We start from the raw sequence: 25156 nt of genomic DNA, 5'->3' as shown, positions 1-25156 counted from the left end.
GGTCTCCTCCTTTCTCTCCGATCGGTCGCAGACGGTGTTGACGGGGGCAGAGGTCGGCCCGAGGCGCCTCACTTGTGGGTGCCGCAGGGCCGATTCTCTCGCCTCTTGTTCAACATCTATATGAAGCCGCTGGGTGAGATCATCAGTGGCTTCGTGTGAGGTACCAGCTGTACGCTGATGACACCCAGCTGTACTTTTCCACACTGGGCCACCCCAATGAAGCTATCAAGTGCTGTCCCGTGTCTGGAGGCCGACGGGTCTGGATGGGGAGAAACAGGCTCAAGCTCAATCCTCCAAGACAGAGTGGCTGTGGATGCCGGCATCCCGGTACAGTCAGCTGCAGCCGCTGACTGTTGGGGCGAGTCATTGGCCCCGATGGAGAGGGTGCGCAACTTGGGCGCCTCCTGGATGAACGGCTGTCCTTGAAGATCATTTGACGGCCGTCTCCAGGAGAGCTTTTACCAGGTTCGCCTGGTGCGCCAGTTGCGCCTTTCTAGACCGGGATGCCCTATGCACGGTCACCACGCCTCGTGACGTCTCGCCAGACTACTGCAATGCTCTCTACATGGGGCTCCCTTGAAGGGCATCCGAGACTGCAGTTAGTCCAGAATGCGGCTGCGCTGGTGATAGAAGGAGCCCTCGTGGCTCCCGGGTGACACCTATCCTGCGCAGACTGCACTGGCTACCTGTGGCCTTCAAGGTGTTGGTGATCACCTTTAAAGCGCTCCATGGCATAGGGCCGGGCTATTTACGGGACCGCCTTCTGCTACCGAATACCTCTCACCGACCCGTGCGCTCTCACAGAGAGGGACTCCTCAGGGTGCCGTCAGCTAGGCAGTGTCGGCTGGCGGCACCCAGGGAAGGGCCTTCTGCGGGGCTCCCGCCTCTGGAACGAGCTCCCCCCAGGACTTCGCCAACTCTCGGACCTTAGAACCTTCCGTCGTGAACTTAAAACACACTTATTCAGGTGCGCAGGACTGGATTAGATTTTTTAGTTTTTTAAATTTTAAATTTTAAATTTTGTACTGATTTTAATTGGTTTTGTTATTTTTAGTTAAATTGGCCGGTTAAATATTTCATTTTAAAATTATTTTAAATTTATTGTCTATTTATGTATTTTAATATGGCTGTACACCGCCCTGAGTCCTTCGGGAGAAGGGCGGTCTAGAAATTTAATTAATAAATTAATAAAATAAAGTTACATGTTTCCACTCATCCAAAACACTGAGGATCTGTTTTTATCTTCATCACAGTATCATTTGAAAGAAAAAAAATATGGTACCCAGATGGCCAAAATGCCACAACTTTGTCAACCTATTTAATCAATTCTTTAGTGCAGGGGTCCCCGGCCCCCAGTCCATAGACTGGTCCATGGCCCATTGGGAACTGCGCCATGCAAGCAGCGTGTGAGCGTGTGAAGCTCCATTGCACATGCAAAACCATCCTCTCCGCCTGCCCACACTGCCACTGCCCGCCACCGCTGCCAATCTACAGAGTTGGAAAAGTTGGGGATCATGGCTTTAGTGCAAGTAAAAATTGCAGACATAATATAGATTATTTATCCCCAATAATTTTTTAAAGAAATAGATATATAAAGCTGCCAAGTTGATTTAATTGTAGAGCAGCAGTTACAATTATCTTAAAGCATTCCAGTAAAATTGTTTTTTCTGGCAGGAGTTTGCCATCTGTGGTCAGGACCCCTTGGGAATTCACAAGCAATGTAGGAATCACAAGTAAAAACCACCATCACATCACTGATCAAGCTTAAGCAGACAAAAGGTGCTCTGGGCTCTGCTTATTTGCTCTCACAAACCCAGCTTGCAAAGTCTGAGAACCACTGTGATATAGGCACTGACATTTAATTACGAAAATCGGCACATTTATTTCTTACCCGACTCTAACACCAATGTGACCATTAGCTTATCGGGAGAGGGAGAACACAATACCCCATAGTAGAAGATCTGACGTAAAGCCATGCTCCCCTCACAGTCCTTGCTCCATTTCCTCTTTTCCCTCTGCACAGGGTTATTGAATGACTGCCTTCTTTAGGCAGCATGAAGCAGGAGGCAATGTGGAAAAGTTGAAATGCAACAAGGCTCTCCATTTTCCTACATGGGAGAAGGTACACTGTTACTAAGAATCATGGAGCTTTCAGGGAGGAGAAGGCCTTCAGGGAAAAGGGTACCCACAAGTGACATTTTGTGGCATGCATCTGGGCTACAGGTCTCAATTCTTTCTCAGCGTCTGTCATTTCTTTAGAAGATAAATTCTGAAACATTCATCACTGTAAGACACCTTTCAATCTTCAGGCTGCTGAGACTTAGTGGCAACATGTCATTTTTCAAAACTAATTTTTTTTCTGGGTAACCCATTTAAAATATGTGTATATTAATATGTGTGTATTATTATCATATTAAGCTATAATTTAACAGTTTATGGGTGTATGTAAACATGTAAATAAATTTTAATCTTGTCCAGGAAACAAAAGAATTAAACCAGATACATCAATAACTTTATCTAAAATAAGTCACTTCTTGAATATCATTCAAGCACAGAAATATTATTTAAACAACATATCCAGTACCAGTTTCATTTTAACAAACTAAAACACCAAAAAACCCTAGGTTACTTATTTGAAAAATGTTTTGGTTGCATAGATTTTTACCCAAGCTTTCAGTGTAAAGTTTAATTTAAACTTTGTTTAATACTTTACCAGTTCTCAAAATGATTGCTTTCTAACCCAAAACAAGAGTAAATGATGAAAATGGGTAATATTTAGCTTGATATGAATAAATACCTATTTAAATTATTGGAATGAAACTCTTCAAATTAAACATTAGGAAATACTGCAATGTGGTCAAATCAAATCAAATTTCAAACAATCAAATTTCTTTAATCATTTTATTGTTAGAAAAAAGTTGTTACGTTGCTCTAATACATAAAAGTAAATCATACTGACAGAATAAATCTGTAAAACATTAATTTTTCAGGATATGTCCGAGAAACATGGTTCAAATATAGAAGACTGTAGCTTGGAAAGAAAAGGCATATGTCACAGAAAACTTAGTAATTAAATTTGGTTTGTCATTTCACTGCAGATTTTCATTTGATTTTCATCTAATGACCAATATAAAAACACAGAAAGGCATAAATCTTGCTTTGTCTAATAAAGACTGGAAAGCTGGGTTCCCTTTTTAATAAACTGGATGTTCTTGACCTAAGTTTACCCTTCCTAAAATGTTTCTGCCTTACGTTTTGGAAAATGTCCATTGTACACACAGGAACAATGACAAAGGAAAACTAACAGAGCTAAAAATGGATGGAGTGGTGACAGACAACAAGTAATATCAAGAGAGCTTTGAGAGCTGGAATAGCAGGTTAAAGTTTCTTTCCAACTTTTAATTTAAACCCCTTCTAGGCTTTAAACAAATCAGCTGCATCAAACATAACCCCAGCGTAGTTTTTATCAGTATCTATCTTACAAATCCAATCTGGGAATAAAATAACCTCCAAAGGACTGCTTAACTGCTTAAAGAAGGAATAGAGTACAAACATTTAGATGCTGCCTTTTATACTATACCAGCAATCAACTCATCACCTGTCCCCAGGTATGCTGTAACAGAAGAACAAAAGAAAGAAAAAGATATATATGTATGAAAACAGAAGGAAATAGCGGATAAGACATAAAAAGGGATTAGAAGAACATTTTGGGAAATTAAAAGAAAAAAAAGAGAGAGCAAGAAAAAGAAGGGAATCTCCCTCTATCTTTATATGCATCTGGAGTAAAAAAAAATGAACTTATTAAGAATTTATTAAGGAACAAAGATTTCTTTTCTATCCCAAAATGAGGTTAAGTCCTATTGCTCCCATCTACTCAAAAGAGCATTACAGAAAGGATGGATATTCTATCCCCTTCAATAGAAGTAAATAACTATGCTTGGCAAATTAATAGTTTTTTCCCTAAAATATGCCAAAAATTCCATTTATGTTGTTATGGTACCCTTAGAAAATAGAAATTACTCACCAAATTGCATGGTGTAACTTGATCTGAGCAACTTGTAAATTTGATCATTCAAAATAAGGATATATATGTTCTGGTCACAGATGGAAGGCTCCTCAATATGGACAACCTGTGAAGTAATTGTCAAAAATATTCTTTTCCTTTTCTGGCATTGCATCATCAAGAGGCTGATTTTGAAGACTTACAATGATTTGGCAAAGGAAGCTGGATACACATTCCAGCAGCTTGTTAACCTCGGCACATTTTTCCCCCCAACATTATACTTCAAGACACCGCAGAATCCAACAACTGCTGTCTCCTGCCCCTTTTTATATCTTTGATGGATGGAATTAATTCAGTATTAGTGTCCTGACACTCCCTTGTCTTCTGCTTAAGAAGAGGAAGCCTGCACATTTTTTACATTCCTTCATGATAATAAGTTTTTCCTTATGTCCTTTCAGGCTGATTTGTAGTTTTAAAAACAGTAGATAGAGACAGGACTGCTTTCCTCAAAGTAGAAACTGACTATTTCAATAGAAACTGACATTCTTATCACTGGGGGAAAATGTATATATATATATATTGTGGGCAAGTCAAATCTCCCCTCAAATCAAGCTCAATACCTTGATGAACTTCATTGATACATCCTTGTACATTGCTAAACAGCCACATGGAAATAGTCTGCTATTCTCATCTGTGACTTTTTCTGATTTCCTACTCTAATCTACAACTTGTAAATTCCTGGTGACCTCTCTTCCTTATACTAACCAGGTTACTAGTCAGTTGATGATACTAAGGTTTTCCAACCTGCTTAGATGCTGCCATCATTAATATATAAATAAGCAGCCATTTATAAGATAGGATCCTAGGGCATTAGTTATGGGTTAATAAATTAGAGCATAGAGCCCAGCATACAGAAGAATATACATGCTTTAAATAGTATATTTATAGAGACTTTCAAGTTAAGTCATTCACATAGCTCAATACACACAGCAACTATCTGAAAGAAAATGGATTTATAATATAAACAGTGTCATGTGATAGAAGGCAGCTTGGAAAATTCATATAAACCTTTTCTGTTTTTTATAGAACCATACAAAGCTTATGCCTATATTTCAACAGTTCAATATAAATCTGACTTGTAATTAAACTTGTAATTAACCAACTATATAGGGAAAGTAAAAGGAAAAGAAAATATTCATTTTCAATTTCTTTCTTTTAAATATTCTCATTTTTTTAAAAAAAAACTTATTAAATTCCACCTTTACATGAAAGAAATATTAGGGAAAACCTGAGAGGAAGAGAGCTTTATAAATACTCAACCCAAAAAAGTAGCATTAATGTTTAGTTGCTCCGTAGAGTAACTGTTTTAAATTACACATGTCTAGTTTGTTTTCTTTCAGTTCTAAAATTCAGCTTCAAAATGGCCTTAAAAGCTAGCTCTATAAAATGCTATTATTTAATTTTCGAATATTATCTCACAATCATATCTAACATTTGCAGCTCTATCACTTGCACACTCACATCTTTAAAACAGTATTTGCTATTTGCAATATAATTCTCTAACTTGCTACTGTACAATGCTAGTTGTCAAAGCAGCCAAGATTTTGGACAAAAAGATGTCAACTATTTAAAAATTGCACTTACCAACTATTCGGAATACTTTCTATAGATAAAAGAATCTGGCAGGTGTTTAAAAACAAAAGGTACTAAAATAAAACCCCAAGAAATAAGTCACATCTAATTTTAAAGGCTTTTTATAAGATAGAACATTTTGGTAAATTGGGAGACAGTGCTTTCAAATCTCTGGCAAGGAGCTTCCATAATTTTCTCTATTGTAAATGAAATTACTCTGTAAAAACTTTTCCACATTCCCTGGCCTTAACTTATTAATGCTTTACTTGTGAAATCACCGAATTGTTATCAGCAGCTCATGTCAAGACTATATAGCTTTTGGAAGGCGTTCTCACTTGAACACTATTTATACCAGGGTAGTCAACCTTTTTATACCTACCGCCCACTTATGTATCTCTGTTAGTAGTAAAATTTTCTAACCGCCCACCGGTTCCACAGTAATGCGCCATGTATCGTTGTCTGCGCATGCCTCTCGCGTATCGTGGATTGGGTTTGGGGGGCGCCGGCTACCAGCTCTGCTTGTCTATTACAGCTGTGTGGGGAGGAGATCGCGAGCTATTCTGGGACAAGGCTCTTTTGTTTGGGGTCGCACTATACCGCCATTTAGTTTCACTTAACGTAATGTGAACTAAACTTATGTGCGGGCATGAAAATGTTTTTAAATAATGCTATGAAATTTTTTTTAAAAGTCAATTAAATTAAAAAAATGGAAAGTGCTTCAGTATCAGACAAAACCCCTACCGCCCCCCATGAAAGCTGGAACGCCCACTAGTGGGCGGTAGGGACCAGGTTGACTACCACTGATTTATACAATTGAACAAAAACAGTTCTTGCAACTTTTTTTTACCTTCTATTGAACATCAAGGTAAGCCTATTTTTTAACCTCAGAAAATGTTTTAATTTTGTAATTAATATATTCACATATTATTTTAAATTTAATTTAATTTTCATAAGACGCAGTCCAAAAATTGTGTGGGAAGTTCCTTGAAATATTTTTTAAAATAATGTTTGTTTGTTTATTTATTCATTACATTTCTGCACCCGCATCTCACCTAAGTGACTCCGGGAAGTTTACAATAAAAAACACCATAGTATAAAAGAATAAATTTAAAAACACTTAAAAGTATTAAAACTTAAAATTTTAATAAAGTGGAGGGAACACCCTCACAATATCAACTATCCTCAGGGCGGGATATTACTCTTTGAACCCTATGCCAATTGATAGAGCCATATCTTAACACACTTTATGAAAGCCAGAAGAGTGGGGGCCGATCTCACCTCAAGTGGGGGTAAGATGTTACAAAGGGTGGAAGGCAACGGCAGAGAACAATCTCTTCCTAATCTCCTTTTATAATTTACTTTCAATGGTTGAGAATGGATGTGTTCTAAGAACAGCTTCTGGATACTAAAACGGCATACAATGTCTGTTCCCATGCTATGGAACTTTAGTCTGAGTTAATTTCACAATAATACCTCGAGTTTTTAACTCTGAACCATCATTTAAAAATGTACATATACAGAGTGAGGAATTCTATAGATGGACTGGGTTACTTTTATTAAAAATAGACCAAAAAAAAAACATTAGTTAGTTGTTGTCTAAGAGTCAGGAGGCCTGTTTCCCATATAAGGGATAAATGCTGTGTTTCCATTGAGTAGAAAATTTGAGAAAGTTTTCTTTCTCTATAGCAGAGATGTAGGTTATGGGTCACATATTTTCCACTGCATTAATTTCATTAATTGCTATATGCCCCTGACATTGTAGTACCCCTTAGATTATATTGATATAGGATGAAAATAAATACGTCAGAAAAGAAGATTGTTTTTCATCTAAGCACTACAAATTCATTAATAGTGTGATAAAATAATCTCATCAGAAAATATGTCAGATATTCAAAATCATAAGATCAAACTGTAAATATATAGAAAAGATAAACATGTTAAAATAGTTTACAAAAAGTACATAAGCTGGTAAAAATGAATCTACTTAAAGTTATTTTTTATTCTACACGTTGTTTAAAAAAACACATACTCACAAACCAGGAAGCATTAAAAGAGACTTATTTTTCAACCTAGGTTTTATTCTTTCTTTGTATTTGGATCCTAATACAAATGTTTTATTGTTTCTTCTGCATTTAATCTGTAATAAAATATTACATGGCCAATTAAATACAAATCAATCCTATTACCGGTATTATGCCTTTCACTTTTGCTAAGTTAGTTGCTAATTGAAAAGGATCGAATTGCCTTCTCTTCTAACACAATGAAGATTTCGTGATAAGAATTTCCATTCTCTTCTTCAGCTTATTGGGTATGTGCAAATTGGAGCAAATATAAATTCATATTAGATATGTGCAAACTGGAGTAAATGTGAGTTCAATTCACTTCCTTTGCTGGAAGAAAATAGCTGAGTTGGTAGATATATTTAGAAGGTACTATCCACCCTATATTACTGACAAATATCTCACTCTCACTGATGTTAAAGAACTGATACTTGTAAACCTTATATTTGTAAAAACTGATACTTGTAGAGCCAAACCAAAGGAAGCCATGCACGATGCATATATGGTCATTGGCTTTCATCACTAAAAGAACAAATAAAGTAGCAATTCATTCATTTTACATCCATAATTCTTCCTTCTTTTATTTCCTTCAAGCCAATGTCAGAGGCATGAACTGCTTTATTTAAAAAAAGAAAGCTAAATAAAAAGAAAGATGCAAAAGAATTGTCAAAATCTGATCTTGGTACTTGGAAAAAACAGGTACCTCTATCTGCATTGTCAAATTTACATTTATAGTATTTCTAGCTTTCAGAATATTTTTGCAATATATTATTCTGATATGTTATTTTTCTGTTGATTAAAATGGTATATCTAGTAGGTGAAATAAATCCATTCTTTAGTAGACTTTGGAGGACTAGAAGGGATAAGGGGGAAAAATATACAGTAGATTCCTATATCTAGAGTTCTGAAACCTCCACCCCATCTCCTGAAATGTCTAAGTTGTGCCCACTGGTTGTTTAATTCTATCTCCTAGCATTTAAGGAATCCTTTATCAATGGCATGTTAAAATTAAAATTAGTAATCAAAGCAGTGGTGTGGAGAGAGACTTGAGTGCTTAGCTTTACATGGCAAGAAAAACTATCCATCCATTCTGTAATTCAATAATTGAAAAGTGCAGCACAACTCATTCTTTTTGGTTTAAATGGCTACGTACACCTCTCTCAGCTATCAAAAGCTCAATACTGAGGAAACTATTAAGAAATAATCCTGAAATCTCTCATCCAAAAGAAACTTTACCTGGGTTCATTTTCTGTGATAAGCCAAACCAAACAATAATAGAACTGTTGCATAACCTAGCTAAGAGAATGCTATTGATTAATCGTTAAGCAGTAATGGGCTATAAACCATGATTTACCAACTACAACAGCTAGATCAGTGGTTCTCAACCTTTATAGTGCTGCGACCCCTTTAATACAATTCCCCACGATGTGGCGACCCCTTTAATACAATTCCCCATGATGTGGTGACCCCAACCATAAAATTATTTTCATTTTGAATTTATCGCGCCTGAAGCTGTATTGGCTAGCGATCTGAACTGCTTGTAAATTGCCTTGAGGACGGAGGCATTAAAGCAGAGACTCCTCCCCTATTAAGTTTATCGCGCCTCAAGCCAGATTAGGCTAGCGATTGGGAGTGATTGCAGCTGGCTTGAAAGGGAGACATCAGAGCAAAGATTTCTCTCTTTTTTAATTCATCGCGCCTCAAGCCAAATTCGGCTAGCGATTTGAAGAGCCTGCAGCTGGCTTGTGGAGTCAACCATTGGAGCGCGATTCTTCGACTTGCAAGTATACTTGCCATATTTCCGATGGTCTTAGGCGACCTCTGGCAAATCGTCATTTGACCCCCAATGGGGTCCCGACCCACAGGTTGAGAACCGCTGAGCTAGATCAACTAAACTAAGTCCCAAACACATTATACTATGGTTTAGTATGTGCACTTCTACTGGTAGATGTGTAACTACTTTTATAAACATATATAAACACATATAAACAAGATGATATTTTGACCAGGACCGCTCACCATACTAACTGTATGAAGCCATATTCATTATTTGCGTCCCATAATCAAATGATCTTTATCAGACTTACTTCCCAGTTTTGCCAAAACTGATCCATAGCGAATCATGGATTCATTCAACAACTGTGGTGTTCACTTAACGACTGCTACAAAAAATGACTGTAAAATCTGACCCACTTTATGACCATCACAAGTTAAAATCATGATCGGCAGGCTCCACTACAGTTATAACTCAAGGACTACCTATATGAATGATACAAAAATTAGAAACTGGTTCTAATGGACTGGTTTGAGATGTAGTCTTTCTTAAAAGTGGACCTATTCAGCTCAAAGTGTACAAAAATAGTCTTAAGTTATCCTGGTTCAAATGATTCCTTAAGTCGACTCTAGGCATGATATTGGACTGAAAAGACTATTATAAAAGACTTCATTATACTACTTACAAGCCACCTAAACTGCTATCTTAATTATGTGTCTGGGCACAGTAATTATATGGCCTTACTGAAATAACCTTTGTAAGAGTCCTATAAATAATCAGTCCCTAAGAGGCTGGCCGAAAATGTTAATATTCAAAGCAAGGAAGGAAAAAACATTCATTACCTTCGTGTTTCAGAGGCTGCAACTTCCTAACTCATGTGGCTCCCAATGTTTTGTTTCTAGTCTAAACATCAATTTTGTAGGATTTTTTCCCCCATGGCAAGAAAAGATACTCTAATTGTTTTATTGCTTTTTCCTGTATCTTTTGAAGCAAATGTTTCTTCAGAAATGCAGAATATCATGGATAATGTCACAATCACTTCCTACTCTGATTCTGTGACTGTGCTTCTGCTATAGTACATGAAATTTAGCACAAATCCAGTGCGTCCCATTTCCTTTTGCAAAGTTGAACGTCTACAAAACAGCTTGTTTATGATCTAAGCGTCATACTCAGGATTTGTTTTATATTAAGTTGTATGGCTAGCATGAACTGGAACTTATAACCATACAGCGCACTTATTTCTCAACAGCCTGAAGATAAGTGATTTATAGATGTAGTTATCTTGGAGGAAAGGGTATAGCAGACTCAATCAGGACCCATTTGTGCTAATCGACTGCCTCTTGTTTATCAATTTATAGAAGCAATCTTTTGCCTGGTGGTGCAGTGGCTAGAATGCAGTTTTGCAGGCAAACTCTGCCCACAACCTGGAGTTCAATTCTCACCGGCTCAAGGTTGACTCATCCGTCTATCTTTCCGAGGTTGGTAAAATGAGGATCCAGATTGTTGGAGGCAATATGCTGGCTCTCTAAACTGCTTAGCGAGGGCTGTAAAGCACTATAGGTCTTATGTAAGTCTAAGTACTATTGCTATTGCTATTACACAAAGGAAAGGATAACAAATAATTACCTGTCATTGTAGCTGCATTATTTGATAAAGAACTATTGAAAGTAGTCTCAAATGAAATTATTTAGGTCAAGACAACCAGCAATTTGGACTCACTGGCCCTATATTCCAAAATAACGCTACAAAAATTGAAATGAGAGAAAATTGTAACTTCCTAACAGATTTCTCTGTTTCAGTCGGTATCTTTGTACAAAAAGAAAATTCCCACTCAGTTACTGAATGAAAATCAATCTTTTCAAGCATCAACTGAATTTTGAAAAGTAAAATGAAAATTAACAGAGAGACCTAGCTCAATAGATTTATGCAGTACTTTAGCTATGTACAATTTACACGAATGCTAACATATTCACAAAACATATGCTTAAAACCTGAGAGAATCATGATCCAGGTTGTGCATGGATAAGAAGACAAGTCCAAACTACATGAAGTAAATAAAATCTGCTGAAACAAAGCATTGAAAGGCAGACTATAAATTTACTCGGTTTTTTTAAACTCTAGTTTATTTCTCTGAACAAATTCCATATATGATTCACCATTTTTCTCAGAAAGATGCTGTTAAGTCAATTCATTTTTAACAAGTGAATACCAAAAACTGCAAGAAACTCAAACAAGATAATCTGCATAATTCTAACTAATCTTCGGAACAGAAAGTCAACATTCACATTCTGAAGGCATCACATAGTCTCAGTCTTTGTTGCACCTTTTTTTAAGAGTAATCTCCCCACTTGGGAATTCTTGAGAACATTTAAACATTATTTTTGAATTTCTGCAAAGTTTGGTATTCCAAGAGAGAGAGAGAGAGAGAGAGAGAGAGAGAGAGAGAGAGGGAGGGAGGGAGGGAGGGAGGGAGAGAGAGAGAGGGAGGGGGAGATTTCTTATATCATAGTGGCTTCATTTTTTCCCCTATTATTAGAAAAACATTTCACAGGACTTTACTGAATAGGAAACTTCAACATCGGTTTTGAAGTTCAGTGGTCCAGTTAATAGTATATGGCTTACCACATTTCATACTCATTACCGATTTAAATTAATTTCGTATTACAGGATACGAGAGACTGGCTTAAGCCATTTAGTTTCATTAACTAACGGTTAAGTGCAGTATGTAAACTGAGTCATTTAGTTGATGACTCAGAATTAACTATCCTACCAAAATATGATAAACAAGCTAACCACAAATCAGGAACTCTAAAGCAATTTTGTACAATATTTAAACAAATTATGATTACATGTAAACCATGTGTTTACACATATTGTCCACTCACTGAGTGGAGTGAAACTTACCAAAGCACATATCAGTATTACTCACTGTATACAGGAAGAGTTTTGCCTAGCTTCAGGCCAAAGATTCACAATTGTGAGTCTTCTAGAGAGCTGAATAGCTTATTGCAGTAATGGGTTTCTACCGATTCTCCCCGGTTTGGGTGAGTCGGTAGCGGAGATGGTGAGGTGAGCGCAAACCGGTTCGCTCTGACCATCAGCTGGGCCCTCCCGCCCACCCTATATGCCTGCATTATACCTACCTATATTAGTTCATTTTTAGCTCTGCTGATAGGTGCAGCAGAGCGGATTGCCATGCCTCAGCTGTTCTAAAATTCAATGTGTTGGCGCGAAGGGAACCACAAAACGTGCACAACGCACAAGCATGAAGCGAACTGGTGGCAACACTGGTTGAAACCCACCACTGGCCTATTGCCGTCTATATTAACACTTGTTTCGGTATATGACTATAAATGAGTAAATTTCATCCTTTAATCCACTATTTCAGGTTTAAGTGTTTGGATGGCTATCTTAAAAATTTCTGGCCTTCATTCAAAAAACACAACTTCTTCCTGTCAAATCAGGTTGCAACATACAATTATGAACAGCATTCCAACAGTTGCATTTGAAAAGTTTATGGAGCCAAGAAAAAAAGGCAAAGCCCCAAAGAGGCCCCAAAGTAAAAAAAGAAATCCCAGCCAAATATTAATGTTCAACCATATTTGTAACATATTTAATTCAAGTGGCAGCATGTTGGAATGCAATCTTAATCCAGAGTAGCACAATTGCACAATACCTATTAACTTTAGTAATATCCAAAATGGTCTCAGTAGGTTAATAGAAGCCAGGCAAAGACAGGGAGAAAGAAAAGCATAAAACTAAACTCTCCTTGCTTCTTTAAAATCACAAAACTATCTAGCTAGAATTCAAACAGCTGAATAGGCATTTGTGTGATGTCTGCAGATTTCATTGGTAAACTAGATTCTGCTGGCAAATGTAAAAAAAGACCAACTGATGTCATCAAAGTCTCAGGTGTGTTGCACACAAACTGTAGGGTATTCCATTGTCTTTTAAATCACTGACTGGCAACTAATTTTCAAAAAAAAAAAAAAAAGGCAGGGACATTAGAACTTACTTTTCTCTAAAAAAAATTTGTTTATTCCCAGGGCAGACATCCACGGTTCTCCCCAGCTTGAAATCAAGCTGTATAAGCACAGGTAACTGTATCTCACAATAATTTAGAAGTAGGAAATCTCCAGTACAATGATCTATGCCAGGACTGTCAAACTGGAAGCCCATGGGCCGGATGCGTCTCACACACAGGACACGCCCACCCCAGCTCTGCGAAGGGGAAAAAATGTTGCGAAACATCATGTGATGGCAATGTGACGCCACGAGTTTGACACCCCTGAACCATGCAAATTTAGAAATAATACTGATGTAGCCACATCCTCCAAGGTTCCCACAGTAGCCAGTCCTAGTGGATATAGAAAGAGGAAACTCTCAGATATTTTGCTGCCCGATATCATAGGTTTCAGCCATACATTACTGCTTAACTTCTAGATGAAGCCTTTCGGAGAAGTCATCCATTGGCAAAGGGATGACTATGCTGATGATACCCAATTATACATCTCTCACTCTATGGGAAGAAACAGGTTTAGAATCTTAGAATGGCTATGTATTCAAAGTTTGACAGTTCAGAGACAAGTCTTTTTTTTTTTTTTTGGTCTGAATGGGGTAATGCTTCCCCATTTGGAGCTAGCCCATAATTATACGGTCTTCCTCTGGAACAGAAGGTGAAGACCTCTGGATAATTATATCTTGTGCAGGAACTGCACTGGCTGCCACTTTGCTTGTAAGTGTTGTTCAAGTTGCTGGATGTCACCTTTAAAGCATTTCATGGCTCACAGCCTATATATCATTGATTATCTTCTCCAGGTTGAATCTGCCTATGATAATGATGATGATAATAATAATAATAATTATATCATTATTATTATTATTATTATTATTATTATTATTATTATTATTATTATTATTATTATTTAATTTTTATACCGCCCTTCTCCTGAAAGACTCAGGGCGGTTAACAGCCAGATAAAAATACAATTCAATATACAATAAAACCCATTTAAAAAACTTATTCAACCTTGGCTAAATTAAAACTATAAAAAACATGATATAAAACCCCCATTTAAAATCCAATTTAAAACCCATATTATGCCAGTCCTGCTCGGAAGAATAGATAAGTCTTCAGCTCGCGGCGAAAGGCCCAGAGGTCAGGAAGTTGACGGAGTCCGGGAGGGAGCTCATTCCAGAGGGTAGGTGCCCCCACAGAGAAGGCTCTCCCCCTGGGGGTCGCCAGCCGGCATGTTGAATCCACATGCACTCCAAGCTCAGCCTTCTCATTGATGGCCCACTCCTCTGGAACAGTTTAATTTTGGATATCTGGACCACACCCTCCTTACTAGTTTTCCCCCCAGAAAAATATTAAAACAGACTTTTCACCTGGATATAAGTAAGATTTTTCTACTGTTAATGGTGGCCCATTAGACAGATTGATTATAATTGACCTAATTGATTTTTGCTTCTAATCACCCAATATTAATATCATAAGCCACTCAAAGACTCCAGAAATAAAACATGCAAGTTGAATAAATGAATGAAAGAAACAAATCACAAAATGATGCATTCTAGGAAAGGGAGGAACTTTTAACAGGATGGGGAAACATATCCCTCTTCCAGTTTTAAAAAAAGCAACTGCAGCACCAATAGAATGGAGTGAAACTCTTCAAATTAACATCAGAGACCCTAATAGCAAGCTCCTCCCAGCAAAATAGCTTGGTGGGGTTGGAAAATCTGTGCTTCTTGAGACTCACAAATTTTGTGCCATCTTTATATTTAATAAATAAAACCCAAAGTTAAGTAAACAGGATGAACTGTAGAACTGTACCCAAATGTGCTTAGGACAGCATAAAAACATTTGAGGGGGGAAAAGCAATATAAGATTTGCATTTTCCCTCAGAAAGGAGAAAACATTTATGGTACAAAACAGCATTAAGATACTGTTGAGCTCTAAAGTTAAATGAGGGCTGAAAAAAGGGGGGGAAACAGCAAAGCCCCCTACATTTCTTACTTTTCTTCTGTAATCCCTATGTTTATCCCGCTCCCAAAATATTCTTTTTACACGTGAGTATTTCAGCCCTTCAGAAACCAAGACAATTTTGCTTTTTTATAAAGACCATTTTATTTCCTTTTTAGGAACATGCTAAAAGATTTCTGAAAGTTTGGCGCCCATGGCAGTTGGCAGCTGCAAACATCCGACTGAAAGCCCCATCTGCTGCTTCACAGCTTCCAGTCGAGGATGTTTACAATCGCTCACTGTCAATAGCAATATCCATTCCTTAGTTGTTGTTGTTTTCTCATTAATCTAGAACTAGATCCAGGCAGGCTGACTTAGAGAATCCTCCTCGCCATCTCCGCTTCAGGTTGCCATTCCACTAGAGCAGTTTCCAAAATTTCCATTTGCAGAAATCTACGTAATCAATATGATGTAACAGGCAAGTATCTCAAGTTTAAGGTTTCTATTGAGTTAAAAGGTGCAATGAGTAAATATATTCAGCTGCTCCTTAAGATTAGCTTGCTTCAAGAAAAACAGTATTCACTTTACCCAACTCAGACTGATAGTTCCAAAAATATCTAATGATCTGTCAGATACTGTAACAGCTCCATTAATTTTTCAATATACTTTATACTCAGAGAAGCTTTGCAATAACCCTAATTTATGTTCAGAATATCAAACCTGGATTACTGTGAATAACCCTAATTCTCCTTTTGAAGTCAACATAAGCACTACTTAAATACTGTTTTGTAAGAATTTATTGTTGTAACAATTACAATGAACAAGAGTGTCAAAATAAAGGCATTGGAAAGATACTAAGCCATTCTCCTCCTCCACCCGTAAAATATTCAGTGAAAGCTGATACACAAAAATGTTTTAGTTATTTGAAATGCATAGACTCGCAGGATTATTTACTTCAACTGATAAATGTAAAGGATCCTCATAAATCACCTCCTGGAAAAGACAAGGTTAGATTTCTCTGCACCAAGGTTAAGAAAACTTGTCCTTCAAGAGCAGATGAAAACAAGCTAAATTGTACTAGAAATTGATTCCTTTTATTCACCACTAAAGTCAAAGCTATTAAAGCCGCCTAGGGAAGCCACATTTTTTCAATGAATCAAGTCGCTAAGGGAACAAAGCAAACTTCCATTGCTATGCATTCCAGGCGTTTTTAGTACTTGGCATCCTGATAGCATTTTAGAAAAGGATCAACTTTCTATCTTAGAAAGTTTTCAAACTAGTTTGGGGAATCTAGCCATGGTCCCCAATTTGGTGTAACAATCTATACAGAATATGGAGGATACATTTCATTCTGTGTTATTATAAACCTGAAAAACACCCAGAAGTTTTAAAAGTGTTAAAGGAGATGAAATAAAATAAATAAAATGCTATTGTTCTACCTAAGTAAGAAATACCACCAGCAGGTTTTTTCTACTTTATACTTCCTCACAAAGATTAGCCTTTGTTCCTACAAGTATATCATTTCTAATTTGCCAGAGAAAAAAAAGGCCCATTAGAACTCATTAGCTGAAGATCACCATGTCAACAATGCCCCATTTCATTTTCTGCATATATGGTTCCTCTCTGACGTCAAACAGATGATATCTGTACCAAAGTCAGTAGAAGGTTATGTCTAAAGTGCTTCAATTTTCAGCATACAATTGGAGTTCCATTTTTCAGAACAACAGTATAATAATATGCAATATTTTCCTGCATTGTTGACTTCAATCAATGAAGTTTGTTGTTTTTGTCAAAAGTTTGTAAATGCTGTCTCAGCATTTCAGTATTTTAGACAAACAAAAGTATTCATTTTGGAGATTCCCTAACAAAAGATTCCCACCCTTAGCTATGATTTATATAGCAAGCAATTCATATATAAAAAACTATTCCTATCTCAGAAAAAAAAAGCAAATTATTTGTCAAATGAATGGGAGGGCAATTCTAATAATGAAAGCATCACCTAAGGTCAATGGAATGCAACAGAAACTGCTTTCATACAGAAGAATTCAATTGCTACCACAAACACTCCTGATTAAAAGACTTATTTTTGCAAACTTTCATTTAAATTAATCTATAGAGGCTAATCCATGGCCAGAATCCAAAGACTAAATAAATCAAATTGATGTTTGAACTAATTTTCACTCAGACCCTTGTACCATATAGTCAGCTGGTTTTGAAACCCAGGTAAGCTTCAACAACTTCCTATTTAACATACAAGAACATTTCTAATCCTGATCAATGTGACCAAAGCAGAATAAAGATTTTTTTTTAAATTGCAATGAAAGGGTAACACTTTCAAAGCTTTAATGAAGTTCCCTATGAGTTGACTTCACAGACACACCCATGTAGTTACTTGGGCAACAATTCAGAAGAGATTTTACAACTGCCTTTTTCCAGTGTGTCTTTTCAATGCCGTATCTCTGTAGATCTAGGTACTAACTAGGGCCAGCCCAGCTTAGTTTCCCAGTCCAAACTAGGCCATTCAACAATTATGCCATTGCTGAGACCTTGCCAAATACTAGAGCCATTAAACCAATGGTGAACTCCAAATTTTTTTACTACTTCTGTGGGCGTGGTTTGGTGGGCATGGTGTGGCTTGGTGGGCATGGCAGGGGGAAGGATACTGCAAAATGTCCATTCCCACCCCACTCTGGGGCCAGCCAGAGGTGGTATTTGCTGGTTCTCTGAACTACGCAAAATTTCCGCTACCGGTTCTCCGAACTGCTCAAAATTCTGCTACTGGTTCTCAGAACCTGCTGGATTTCACTCCTGCTTTAAACCGTATCGTGTCCTTGCTCTAAAAATTTTGGAGAAGTTTTTTAAACCTAAAGGAGAGAGAATGACTTTTCCAAAAGTTGTCAGTTTACATTCTGGTAGATCCCTTTTTTTTTTGGTCTGAACTCAACAGATGGCTGCACCAAGCTGAGTTTGTCTGGGCTGGGAAGCTAAGAAAGGTCATGCCGTTTTGAAGTTGAACAGGATACCACCACAGAATTCCACAACTGTATGCTAAACCTGGCAAGTCAGAAAATATTCCAATAGAAAGGCAATAAAAAACAACTTATATAACTTTAGATAACTAAGTCATGTCCATGTAATTATTGGGAATCAAGCACCACACATGGGTAACCCATGATAAAACACCCAGAGTTTTTACATTTTTCTGAATTTGATAAATATGATTGTTGGGGGAAAAAAACACTTTCCCAAAACAGTCATAAGAATTATTACAATCAATTGAATTATCACTGTCTTTTCATAGAAAATATTTCATTCCTTTCATATAAACGCCCCCCCCCAAAAAAAAAATTAAAATTGTTTTAACACTAACAAGTTCATCACTGGGAGGCTAATTCTATGCTTTGTTTTAATATACCTCAAACTATTCAGTATTTTCCACTGAAAGATTTCTGGAAATGGGAATATTACTGTCCTTGGCTAATATATGCAATAACTTAATTAACTATGCATCTGCACTCTTCAATTCATATTTCCTGAAATTAATTCCATAATATTCAGGTAGATATTCCAAAATAGAACACAGAGTTTGGAACATGGAGCAACACCTAATATTTTGTTGTGTGCTAGAATATTAATTCAACCCCTCAGTAATCTAAATCAGCAAAATAAATTAGTTTACCTGGATGAAATGTATCTAGTTGTTAAAGAAATGAAATTCTTTACTCACAGCAATCCAATCTTCTTTTTTGAACACCTAAGACACCTCATACATTTTTTAGGATCACTGTTCTTGTCATCCAACTTCCTAAAAATCAAATTAAGAAGAGTGAAATCTTCATTACTCTATGCTTTCATGAGACTGAGAATCTGAGAAGCAAAGAAAATAATGGACAAGAGAACAATGTTTTCTAAATGCAGTGAAAATAAATGTATTTCCAACATTACTTGTGTTAAACTATCCTAAGTAGCCTTAGTTCACAGTGTGTTTTATAATTTAGCATTTACAAACTAAATCAAAAAGCTGTATCTAGACATTGAGTTAAACCATGAATTAAATTTCCATGATTTTTTTCAGGTTAAGTTGTAATAATGGACTACATGAGGGCTAAAATTTAAATTTCAGTCTTAAATTTAGGACATATTAACTCAACCTCTGTGGATTGCAAATAAACTATATTTAAAATAAATCATGGCTGCAATGAACCATGGTTCATTATATGAACCTAGGCCAGAGAGCTTTCAACTTTGCAGCCTTAAGACTTGTGGACTTCAACTCTGGGAGTTGAAATCCACAAGTCTTAAAGCTGCCAAGTTTGAAGACCTCTGACCTAGGCCTTATACAGGTAGTCCTTGATGTACGGAACACAACCGAGCCCAAATTTTCTGTTGCTAAGCAAGACAATTATGTGAGTTTTGTCCCATATTATAACTTTTTTGTCACACTTTAGTTAAGTCAATCACTGTACTTGTTAAATAAATCATGCAGCCATTAAGTGAATCTGGCTTCCCCATTGACTTTGCTTGTCAGAAGACAGCTGAGAAGATTACATATGATAATCACATGACCCCAGGATGCAACCGCAATAAATGCATGCCAGTTGCCAACTATCTGAATTTTGATCATGCGACCATGGGGATCCTGCAACAATCAAGTGTGAAAACCATTTGTAAATCATTTTTTTTCAGTGTCACTATAACTTCAGTCATTTAATGAATGACTGTAAGTCAAGGACTACCTGTACAAACTTGATTACATGCATTTTCATGTCATGATATCAAGTCCATTCTCCATACAGCAATACAGAAATATTACAGTGAATATGGAGTTGTTTTATGAACCATAGCAGAATCAGAGGCACTTATTTGGAAGTAAGCGTAATTGAACAAAATTGGATTTATTTCTTAATAAATTTGCACTGAATATATGAAGTCATTTTTCAAATTCTGGAGAACAGATAATAGAAAGTGTTTAATATGCTGGATCTTAATAGTCTTCAAAATAAAATTCTAATGTAAATATAATCATATTATCGAAGACTGACTACTTATTAGAAAACCCCGTTTCCACTACGGCTCAGAACTTTCTTCCAATTGTCTATATGTCCAAACACCTGCCACTCCCAGGTTTTGGAGAGAAAATCAGTAAGTGGCTAAAAATGCCAAATCCAATCTGGCTGAGTGACAAACCACGATAAGTGGTACTTTTAACATCATCAAACATCTGTCTGTTCCAGGACTTTGGGAAGGACTTGATAGGTGGCTAAAAATGCCAAATCCAGTCTAAATATCTGGCTGACTATGGACAAGCCATAGTCTCTATCTTATTAAACCAAGTCAATATTTATCAATGCATTCATTTTTATGGTTTTTTAAAAATGAAGTGTTTATTTTTGGGGAGTATTTTGTAACTTATGCAGGAAAACACATTGAATAGAAAAAAATATTCCTCACTGAAGAATATTCTAACGTGGAGTATTTATTGTAAATCCCTTTAACAGAAAGGACTCATCTTAGGTATAATTTAGCGCACAATATAGAAAAGCTTCAGGAGGAACCTATAGCTAAAAGCCTAGACATTTTAATAGTTCATTAACTAAACCCCCAATCTGAAACACTGACAATATATTTGCAAGGTCACATACAGTATTTCAAATTCTGTTAATATATTACACCTTTATCTTGGTGCACCTGAAGTTAACTCTTACTGGAAGCTACATTATTAGCATGTTGGAAATGTTTTAAACAAACTTGAAGCATTCATATACAAAATCTTGCAGGAGGGGAAAAGTAACCCAGGATTATTTTTTGTGTCCTGTTACACAATAACTGAAATGCACATTGTGGTACAATTTGCAGTTTTAAAATCTGCAAAAGATTTACTATGTAATTACACTACAATGCTGTAGTATCTACAGAATTCTCATTGCTGCTCCCAAACCCCACTTGTTTTGTAGCTGAGAACTATATTGGAGTCAGGGGTGGGTTCTACTTACCTTTACTACCGGTTCGCAACCGGCATGCACAGATCACCTATGATGACATCTGGGTCAGTGGGCAGAGCCTCCCGCCAGTTTTACTACCAGTTCTATAGAACCGGTCCTAACCGGGGGCAACTCACCAGTGATCGGCACATAAGCATTCACCTTAGAAGGAAGCAAACACTTCCAGGTTATCCATTTTATAATCTTCAACCAAGAATATAAAATGTGGTTTAAGTGTTTGTTTTTAAATAATTCAAAAATTATTTAAAGTTTTTTTAAAAATAGGGACCTTTTTCCAAGTGTCCACAAAATCACATAATGGTGCCAACTGAAAACATTATTATTCATTTTAGCATTATATACATTTAATCACTGTGATTTATTTTACAAATGTAAAGTACAGCTTAGCATACATGCAAACACAGCCTGTAAGAATTAAAGAATGAATTGATTTAGATATACATACTTGATCATTTATTACACTTGTTGTAAGCCACCTCATAGTAAAGTAGGCGGCAAATAAATTTAATATCGATTTTCATAGATGTAGCTAACAACATCTTGAGATAAGTTTGAAGGGACTGATTTAAATGACTAAAAAATAATTTATACATGGAAATTGAAAGTAACTTGGTTCATTAGCCAGGAAAAGAAGCTATTCTACAACCAACCGTATGAAACTATGAGCTCATGTTAATCCCCAAAAATCTATTGGAAAGTCCCATCATATTCTAGGGGATTTATTTATACCAATATTTAGCTTCAATCAGGTTGCCTTTCAAGCAAAATACAACAAACATTCTTGTGTTTTAATGTCAAAGCACTGAAGTAAATATTACAATTTATCTTTCCCTTTTGGGGAACAATTTCAACTTTACTGATCACAGCAACCAAGCAGAAGTAACATCCACATTTTAAGGGATCTATGAATGAAATGCTTCACAACTAGGACATAAGCCCCAAATTTACTGATGACAAACAGTGCTCTTACTTTTGCATTTATATAATAAACATCATACTGTGAGATGAGATTTTAATTATATATCTCTAGTTTTGGTGTTTTAAGCATCTACCTTTCTATGCACATATGTAGATTAGATTACAATTATCTTAATGCAGGATAAAGCTTCATTCATGCTAAATATAAGTAGAATTTTAGAAGAAAATCTCCAAAATCTCTATAGTTTACTTATACTGGCTTAGAAATAAATAACTGTAGAAACCCAGTATCTCTTACTGAAAACTTCTTATTTTCAGCTACACTGACAAATTAACATGAATAAGAAGCAAATTATTAAGCATCTTAATAATTTAACCACTGGCTGAACAGAATTCTATTACAAACAAAAAGGATACAAAATCTAGCTATTCAGAAACAATTATGTCCTAAAATGAGAAAATAGCAAGTTCCAAATGCACTCAGCTGAAATACAAAGTTCTGCCAATTAACTAGTACCAAGTTAAATGCTCCAGTAACTGCCCTCCCAAATAGGATAGTTTATGTATGTTCATACACATTATTTTTGGGAAAGCCGACTGTGTATAAAAAGCAGCCTTGATATGAAAGCAGGTATTTTTAATCAATATTTTGGAACTGGGGAAAGTGATGGATATTTTTGTAATATTTTCAGCTCTGTACACACTAACATACGGAAAAAAATGGTAGCATTTGCCATAATTGTTTCCCTATGTTTCTATACTATTTTAACCTAACTTGTTTCAAAATATGAAACTAAGTGTGCCAAGAAAATAAATGCAAAGAATTATAGGTCAGAAAATGTTTTTAAGAATATGTTCTTCACTGCACAAACAGTACATTCAAAGTTATCCATCTAGCCATTGGAAACCGCTTCAGGAAACATAAAAAGCCGTTTAATCAGAAAAGAATTTCCACCCCTTTCCTAACTAGAAGCCACACCCTCCAACTAATGACAGAAAAGCATTCTGAATTAGAACTCTACAAGTGCCCTGCCTCAGGCAAAGCGAGTTTCTCCTATTTTCAGAAAAGAAAAGAAACTCTTGCTCAATAAGTAGCAATTAGGCTGCAGAATTTATATGCTGAACACGGTTAAATGGAAGAACACCAGATCAGTGGACCATAGCTTTAGTGCACTGAGTATGATTAACAGAATGAGCCTTCAAAGGTCAATTAAATGTCACCACTTTTGAGGGGGAGAGAAAGTTTTCTGAAATTTGGTCAGCGTGTAGTACTGTAATGCCTGCAAACTTCTTAATGCTAGTATTTCACTATAAGTTATGTGAACCTCAATATCTATATGTACATAATCGATATCTATTTCCTGAAAAAGAATATTTGTATCAGTAGGCAGAATGATGTTAGTTCTATTAGTTATGTTTAATCGAGTAAAGCAATTTCCTGTTTTAGAACGGTTTCAGTGGGATGAAAATATTTCTTTCCCAAGGTTTTTAACAGCATATTATAGGATGAAGTTGTAATGATAAATTTCTTGAGAATCCTGGAACATAACTGATTGGGGGGGCGGGGGTGCACAGAAAATATTGTGGGACTTTCAACTTCATTTGAAAAATGCAAACATCTGGTTTCAGCAAAAACATTTTGGTCTTAGTCAAACAAATTTACAAAGTTTTAAACTTATTCCAGAAATATTCTTACTATAGCCCAATATTTCCAATACCCTTCAACAGCAGAGATAATATTTACAATATGCTATAAGTATGAAATACAAAATTTGTCACACACGCACACACTCCCAAAAGGTTTTTTTTAAAATCTGCAATAGAAATACGGTGAGCAAGAACTGGAAGTTGAATTATAGTAGCACACCCAAAAAAAAATGTTTAAGAGAAATCTTTTAAACAGTCTGCAGTTCTTACAACATATCTTGTCAAGATGGATAAATGATTCAGAAGAATGTTTTTATACTTTTCCCAAGGACAGATGATAAACCTTCACTATAAATAATGAATCTCTATGGCCTCTGTTCTGAAACGCATTAGAAATGACTTACAAGGTCAGCTAATACATAAAGTGATATTAATGGTCTTCCTAACATTGAGTGTTAAAAAGATTAATAGATAACATTGATCTCTGGGAGTTTGCGAAAAAGAGCCAAGAAACATAAGTTACATTTTAAAATTGGGGAGCTTATCCTTTTTAGAACTACAAGAAAGATATCTCCATTAGATCCATCAACAATTTAAACTTCAAATACAGTACAATTAAAATCTGAAGTAGATTAAGGTTGGAATCAAACTAAGCAATGCCTGTTTGAAGATGAAAATGTATTGACAAAGGAAGGCAGAGAAAACAAAATATAGTACAACTTTAGCAGACCACATGAACTCAAAAGATTTCAAGCACCAGTAAAATGCACTTTTAATCTACTAAAATGCGATTTGTTTTAATATTAAATGTACAATACTACAATTCATTCAGCTTCATCTGCACTTTCGGTCACTTTTTTCAATTCTTCACACACATAAACTCATCAACCGTAGATTACCCAAAGGAGTTCACAAATTATCCTTCAGTTTCAATCCGAAGTACATACGCAGTACTTGGAAGTAAACTGGGGCTTCCTTAACAATAAACAAACACCAGAGCGGAGGGCGCAGCTACTTTCCCAGTACAACTGGAGCAACTTGATCTGTAGCTCAGTCCACTCAGCCATGAAAGATACCTGTTGCTGCACCTGCAGAACTGGCTCCATTATGTCACCAACGCCGGAGCTGGTAAAAGGATTGTAACTTTCTCCCCCACCC

The 25156-nt window shown here is 36.3% G+C and overlaps 1 long non-coding RNA gene across 1 annotated transcript; it reads right to left on the bottom strand.

Annotated features, from left to right (window-relative positions):
- Window positions 1-953: 953 nt before the first annotated feature.
- Window positions 954-25058, bottom strand: LOC131194870 (uncharacterized). Its single transcript, XR_009154337.1, has 4 exons — window positions 21425-25058; window positions 19159-19236; window positions 4025-4130; window positions 954-3613 (listed from the first exon to the last, which is right to left on the bottom strand). It is a non-coding gene; the product is annotated as an uncharacterized LOC131194870 (long non-coding RNA).
- Between the last annotated feature and the right edge of the window lie 98 nt (window positions 25059-25156).

The sequence above is a fragment of the Ahaetulla prasina genome, chromosome 1, assembly GCF_028640845.1.
Source record: "Ahaetulla prasina isolate Xishuangbanna chromosome 1, ASM2864084v1, whole genome shotgun sequence".
In the NCBI taxonomy this organism is placed as follows: domain Eukaryota; kingdom Metazoa; phylum Chordata; class Lepidosauria; order Squamata; family Colubridae; genus Ahaetulla; species Ahaetulla prasina.
This window is presented reverse-complemented; position numbering and strand designations above follow the sequence as displayed.